The sequence below is a fragment of the Anolis carolinensis genome, chromosome 5 (assembly GCF_035594765.1).
Source record: "Anolis carolinensis isolate JA03-04 chromosome 5, rAnoCar3.1.pri, whole genome shotgun sequence".
In the NCBI taxonomy this organism is placed as follows: Eukaryota; Metazoa; Chordata; class Lepidosauria; order Squamata; family Dactyloidae; genus Anolis; species Anolis carolinensis.
This window is the reverse complement of record NC_085845.1, coordinates 154,233,689-154,241,502: the sequence shown is the minus strand read 5'-3', so window position 1 is coordinate 154,241,502 and position 7,814 is coordinate 154,233,689. Positions and strand designations below refer to the sequence as shown.

The window sequence follows — 7,814 nt, the reverse complement described above, 5'->3', positions numbered from 1 at the left end:
AATAGTGCAACTTGTCCAAGGTCACTTTTTCTATGTATACTGATCTTTATAATAATGTGTTTGTGTCTTTGTGTGTATGAGAGAGAGGGGGGGGGCGAGGGGCTAAAAGCCATTGTGATGCAGTTTGATTTTCATTCTTCTAGCCAACAGGTGATATTGCCACATTTTGAGAAATATAAATGATTGCCAAGAGAAACCCATGATTTATTTGTAGAGAACACATAATAGCGTGACTATGCTTGTGAACCCAGGAATGAGTTCAGAGAACAAAAACAAACTCATCACAATATTTTATTGGGACCATGAGTTTCAAAGGACACCACTCTTATGGCCATTGTGTTTATTGGCAATACTCTTGTACAATAACCAACTTTACAGAGCTGTTATACTTTCAGACATTTCACTACCTGAACCATCAGGTCCCTAATAGAAGCCATTACAGGTCCGAGCAACAACCTTTATATTAAAAAGGACCGAGACCTGTCAAGTGCATGTAGGCAAAAATCTTGGCGATGTTAGAAAGAAGAAATTAACCAATCTATTGGATCACTGATATTCTTGGAAAGAGGAATGATATTTCAAACTGGGAATGCATGGCATAAATATCTGCAAGTGGACCTAAACAGTAAATCTCCTGGCCCACTCTTGTTTTGAATGGCAATTTTGTACAATTGTGCAAACAATGTCACAATAAAACGTGCATGTACATTTTAGTGGAATGTGTACACAAATGCATACTATGATATCCACAATGTGTGCATCATGTGCATATCTCACTGAATGGCACCACCAACACCAGAGAAGGGCAAAGTGTGGTCTTGAACCTCCCTAACACCACCACATCCTACCCTCAAATTGCTAATTGTCAGCTGATTTGTTACGTGATGGCCAGTCAAAATCCATTCAAATCACCTGCAAATAAAGCAAATTTTGCCAATCTATCTCATACTAAAAAAAAAAACCCTGAAAAAACAAAAACAAAAAAAAAAGACCTAAATCAACCAAAGTGGTGGCTAGAGGTTATGTTAAATATCTGCTAAACTACAGGAGAGGGGGTACCCATTTGATATAAACAGCAGGGCTGTGTGATCAATAAAAAAATGTTTCAAAAAACATTGCAAAATGAGGGGATGCGGGCATTTCATTTCTAAACTGCTTCTAAAGTATTATTAGTTTAAAAATTCATTACTATTACGATAATAATGAAATTTGATTATTTTTTCATTAAAGTAATTGTGTGCATGGGTGGGGGGCTCCAGGGCTCCTTTCTTGCTCATTTTTAGAGCTATTGGGATGAAACTTGCTACAATGGTAGAACATGTTTAACACAGCCCCCCCCCCCCCCAGTTTTAGAACATTTCACTCATCTATTGATTTTGGAGAAATTCTTTTGGTTTTTACCAAAAACATTATAAAAAAACAAACTACAAGAGCTATGTCCTAGAATTTCTCTACAATTACACAACATAACTAGAGCATAATTTCTCCAAGTTGCACAAAGGTCAGCACACCTCTTGATTTTTTGGGAATTTCTTGATTTTTTTTTGTCAAGAAAAAATATTTTATAACTATGTGTGGCTGGAGTGGGGTGAGGTGGGGTTGTGGACACACATGGAGGACAGAACACATTTACCACTGCAAACAAACCCATCAAGTTTCAGAATGTTTGTCAAACTAAATTAGGTTCTGGACAGGACCCGGCTCCTGAACTTTGCCTCCTCCTCCTCTTCTGCCTCCTCCTCTGGCAGGGTGTGCTTCAGTCTGTCCCAAGGCCAGGAGTAGGAAAAGTAGCCAAAATTCCACTCCTTCTTGTGGTTTGATGCAATATTCCTACCCTGCCCAAACTTTAAACAAGTGATTGTGGCGGGGGGGGGGGGGGGGAGGATGCTGTATTATGAACACAGAGATCACACTAGCTCTAGAAAAAATCAACTAAGGCAACTTGTGCCAGAGAGTTAATTAAGTGGTTGTGTTCTTTGTTGCTGTATTATGCACACAAACAGCTAAGGCAACAAGTGCCAGAGTTAAACAAGTGGTTGTGTGCTTCTTTGCTGGATTATACTCACAGAGATCACACTAGCTCTAGAAAAAGTAGCAAAGATAACTTGTATAAGAGTTAATCAAGTGGGTGTTTTCTTTTTTCCTGGAATATGCATGCATAGATCACACTAGAGCTAGAAAATCCTGCCAAAGCAAGTTGTGGCTGGTTGAAAAATGGCTGTGTGTTTTTTGGCTCTATGCACCCTCAAAGATTCCTTAAAATGCATCAAAAATATAAAACAGTCATAAGGCAAAAAGCGCTCGCCCACCCCAAAAAAGAATAAGCAAGCTCCTGCCTGCCACTGCCTGCTTCAGTGTCTCTACAGTGTGCAAAGCTTCTCTCTTCCTCTCTTTCCCCAGTGTGAAGAGTCAGTCTCAGCTACAGTAAGCTATAAGCTAAGCAGCACCTAATCGAGTCTCCTTCTCTCTATTCTCCAGAGCAACTCTGTGACCTATGCCTGCCTGCCTGCTTGCCTGGAAAACGAACCCTGCATGGATCTTCTCTCTCTTTCCTGAACGTGAGTGGAGGGTGCTCGGGAATTTAAAATGCAATGGCTGCAGCTCTGCCTCCACCTCCTCCTCCCCCCCCCCCAGCTCTTATTGGTTGAGGGGCATGGCAACACATTAGGCTTCCTCTCCCAATAGTACTTGGTTGCTCTGTTAATTAAAACTGCATCACAGAGATACAATATTTATGCAACTTATGAAAAAATACTAAGCTATTTTTTTTCTTAATTTTTTGCCACATACAATGCTCACGCTTTAGATATTGCGTTGGAAATACAAATCTAGCAAATTTGATCCAACTTACTAGTTACGAAAATTTTGCACAGCCCTAATAAACAGTTCTGTTTACACCTCAAGATCTGAACTGTGAGAAAGACGTTCTCCTCCTCTTCAGAGCTTCTGTAATTTGGGTAGATTCCCTGAGCCATTTTAGTTACCAACACAGCCATGAGAATATCTACTGCTTTCAGAGTAAAGTGTGGCAGTGTTGGGAAAAGGTATATACTTTCCACTTAAGAAACTATCATTTGCCACTTAATAAAATGGCAACAGATTCTCAGAGATTTCTGTAGGTTTTCTTAACCAATAGCTAAGAGAACTAATATGTGGACTGCATGGATGTGCTTTTTCTAGGTGTCTTAGAATTTACTATTATTGCAATTATTTATTTGTCCCTTCTTTCTTTTTTATAGCCTGCGAAGGAGGTCACTATATAATTAACTGACTAAAATGCATGGGCCTTTTTGCAAATGAAACTCTTTTGTTGCATCTTGTGGTTGACTTCTACTATTCATTGCTCTGGGAAATTTGTTTTTGTGTGTGTATGTGTGTCTTATTTTATTACTATTGCTCAGTCTACATGTTTATTTAGATTAATGGTTGTGGAGATTTGTTTTTGGGAGAAAATGAGGAGAGATTGCTTTAGTTTTGCTTTGGATTCTAGATTGTGAACAGCTTGTTGACATGAATTCCTTTGATAATCATTTCATGTACTTACACTCTCGTGGGACATTATTTGCTTCCTCCAGCTTCTGCAGTCTGTTTCCTGAATGATCAAATTATGTCTAACTCTCCTGCTTTCAAAGTGATTTCTGCTTCTTGCACTTTGCTACTATCTATTGTCTGTCTATCTATCCATCCATCTATCTCAATTAAGAATACATAACTTAATGCTACTCCAGCCTTTTTATTTTTGAGTTCTGGGTATTCACAATATGAGAAGCACCTGGAAAAAAAAATCAAGCAACACAGATGCATGTCATCTTAAATTCAGCCTCTGGCCATCAGAAAAGTGTATGAAAATGTCCAGTATCAACACCATAATTAAAATGAAAAAGGTTACCCCACAAAATTACATTATTTCTTTTCTATTATTTAATGACCCCATCAGATGGCCAGCAGCAACCAGCAGTAGCACTGCTCTTAAGGGCAAGGCATGGAGGTGGTTGTTTCGCCTCATTTCACTACGATTCACCCTGCACGAAAGCCAGGTGTGTGTGTGTTGTCAGATCCATGGGTGGAACGCTACACACACTATGCACAGCCCTCACTTCTCCCCATTTTATTGCCCTACCAGCTGGTGAAGCGGAGTGAGGTGAGGGCCTCCATGCCTCACCCTTAAGAGCAGCAGTGCCGTCACCTGCTGATGTGGTCCTTAATCTGTATGGAGGATGATAGAGGTGGTGATGAGCAGGAAATCAAACACACACACACACACATACACAGGAATAAAGGAAGAACAGGGAGAGTCCTGGGCTTTACATGGATACATGAAACTGCATAATAACAAACCTTATTATTTTTAATGTAACAAAATATGGAGATACTGAGAAGAGGGTTGTTAGATCCCAGCCAGCCATGGCACCAGGGCCTGCAGTGTTTCAGGACTTGCACTTTGACACAGATAATGCTGAGGATTGTACTGACATTTCACCCTCCATGGAGGGGCCTTTGCAGCTGCAGGTGCCCGAAAATATTGGCTCTGGAGACTTGCTAATTGGGGAAGATTCTTCTATTCCTCCCTCGCAGATAGAGCCAGATGTTGCAGAGATGCCTGGGAACGGGGTTTTTAATCATAGAGATTTTGTAACCAGAGACAGAAGTGCAAAACAAGGGGTCCATCGGAACCAGAGACTGGCAAATAGATGGGATAATGGTTAGTGTTCCCATGGGAAAGTTTTGGGAGTTTGTACCCGCTAAATTGTGAACAGTTCAGAATCTGTTAAAAGTGTTTTGCTGAGTAGATTTTCTTGTGGTGTCAACGTAGCTCTTCCTTGAGAGAGGTTCTCCGTCTCCAGCTCCAGCTTGTTTCCAAGCCAAGTTTATCCAGTTCCAGTCGGGCCGTGCCGTGCCGCGACTCTCAAGTAGACCTTGACTTTACTCCAGTTGTTTCCTTGTTCCTGATTCAAGTTTGCTTCAGCTTTGACAACCTTGCTGCCTTGATTGCTACAAAGTATTTCCAGTCGATTGAACTCTGTTTCTGCCAGCCTTGTTTCTCTGTTTCAACTCATGGACCCTTTGGTTTCTTTGGAGAGCTATCGAGTTCTCATTGTGGATTATAATATTGGACCTTTTCCTTTACCCATTTGGAACTACCATTGACTTTCTAAAAAGAATTATTCCTTACTCAGACTCTATACCTAATTCCCTTTGGATATATAATTGTTTTAATAAAGATATATTGTGTTATATTGGCTCTTGTCTGGTTTTCGAGTGCTCATGCTGCCTTGGGGTGAAACAAGGGTGTAGCTTATATGGGCAGAGAAAAAGTAAAAATGTAGATAAGTGAAATACTATATATTGGATCTCTGGATATGGGGTCATAACTATTTTGTGTGTGTATATGTGTGTGTGTGCGCGCACCCACAAATTCCAAATAACACATACTCTTGAAGCACATCACTCCATGCATACTTTCAAAAGTTGGTGTTTTTGCATGGTATCATGAAAAACAGGATTTTTAAAATTTATTTTTATACAGATGTAGCCGACATTTGTGAGGTCTAGATTTTGTTTCAGCAGATAAAATTCAGCCTTTCAATCATTCTATCACAAGACAAAATCTGAAGTTTTCAAAATTATGTGGACAGATTTGCAGATTCAACAATGCCCACAAAATGGTGTACATTAAATAGAACTGTCCCAATAACCAAAGTAGTCTTTGGTATCCACTGATGTTTAGTTCCAGGACATACTGTGGATACCAACGTCTGTGAATGCTCAAATCCCATTATATAAAATGGGGTAGTAAAATGGTGACATTATTAAAAATGACAAAATTATAGGTTTCCTGTTTTGCTTTTGGGGAGCAGGGGAAGAGACATTTTGAAGCTGTGGAAGATTGAAACCATAGATGCAGAATCCATGGAGGGCTAACTGTATATATTAGGGAAAATTATACAGAAAGTTTTTTATATTAAAAATGTTTGAATTTTGCTATATTTGCTAATTGATTTTTCAGTTGAATAAATGGGAAATCCAGCAAAATTGGAATTTGTGCATTTACTACATTCAAGTAGTCATAATGAACCAAACAGATCTATAACCTTGCGTCATGCCTTGAGAGACAAGCATCAGAAACTCCAATGGCATAGCTACATATAGGTTAGTGTGAATCCGGAGTATCTCTCAACTTTGGACCAGTGAAGACAGTTGAACTACTTCCCAATCAGAACTGGCCGCATCTGTCCTATCATCCTGCATTTACTGGCCAAGGTGCCCCAAGGACACAGTCTCCTTTCCCTCTCACTTCCAGTATCCCAATGGGACACAGTATCTACTTTTCCCCTATCACTTACCCTACTGACAGCCAAAGTGACAGGGTACACTGGGAAGGAAGGGGGAGAGAAAGGGGATGTTCCTCATCCTCTCCCCCTTCCCCTCCTTTGGCTGATGCCAGGTCAAGTGATTGTGAAAAGATTTGTGCCATGGACACCCAACATAGGAGGTGGTGGGGTCATTTAGGGTGGCTGTCCAGTGACTCCAGAACAAGAATAGCTGAAAATAAGCGTAACTCGGCTCTTTATATTATGAGATAAACCCAAGCAATTTTGGGTTTGAGAAATGCTCTGACCATTTCATATCTGTATGGAGACCAGGAAATGAATGGTGCCGTTGAGTGGTGGGGACTCTCTCCTGCCTTTCTGGCAGCTGAGGGAGTCTCTGCAGAGTTTTCTTGATCCCAGTTCAGAGTCCATCAACTAGATTGGGCCCAATTTAAGGGTCAGTGTAGATTTGCCCCCTTTCTCTCTCACCTTCCCTCTCTCCCCCCCCCCCCCTCTCTCTTCCTCTCTCCCTCTTTAAATTTGAAACTCAACCTCTCTCAGACTCCTTTGCACTGTAAATAGCAACAGGTCTGTCTTTCATGTCACAAGTGACTGTGATCACAAATGTTTACTTTTTTAATTTTCTTCCTATTTGTAGAAGTAAATGCCATCTAATAAACCTCTTTTTGGCATTTCTTCATTGCATTACTGAAGGTGACAGATATCACCAAGTGAGACATTCTAATGATTGAAAGAAATTACAAACTCAGATATTGCTCATTTCTTGCATCTTCATTTCTAAGACTCACTAAGAAGTGTTAAACCTCAATAGAGAAAACTTAATTAAAGAAAATCAATATAAATTATTCTAGATAGGCACATGTTCTTTTTTAATTCTCTGTTCCTTCTTAAGTACTAATTCCTGTCATAACACTGTTTTGTATAATAGCAATTCTACTAAAGCAATTTTAATCAAGATTTAAGCAATGCCTCCTTTAATTCTCATAGTTTCACATCACCTCTGTTTTTTATTCTCCTTGCTAAAGCTGTTTCTATGATCTAGAAAAATGTAATTTAGTGTAATTAACACTGACTTATTTGATCCATACATAATTTTGCTTGACAAGATACAATCTTTATTTCACAAAATTGTACACAGTCTATCGAGACAAGCTTCTTCTCAATAAAGTGGCACATTTTAGTTCTGGGGAAACAAGCAATACCACTTTTTAAAAGATAGTTGGAAAAACATGTTTAACGTTAAGTGGTTGAATTTTTCCTGTTCAGATTGTTTGAATGTGTTGTAAAGCAAATTACCAATCATCATAAATCTTTTCTCAGCTTGGAATACTATAGAAAACAAGTTTGTCGGTCTGTATATAGTCTGCCTTCTTCAAATGCAGGCATTCAGAGGCCTGTAGATAAGTTGCACCGAAGTTGTTTACTCTTGATCTCCTACCCTCAGTGAAGCAAATATTAATTCCTTTTATAATTTATAAATGA

General features: G+C 39.4%; 1 long non-coding RNA gene across 1 annotated transcript; it reads left to right on the top strand.

Annotated features, from left to right (window-relative positions):
• Positions 1–2,420: 2,420 nt before the first annotated feature.
• Positions 2,421–5,235, top strand: LOC134299232 (uncharacterized). The gene is made up of 2 exons (XR_010006413.1): positions 2,421–2,558; positions 3,240–5,235. It is a non-coding gene; the product is annotated as an uncharacterized LOC134299232 (long non-coding RNA).
• Positions 5,236–7,814: the final 2,579 nt, after the last annotated feature.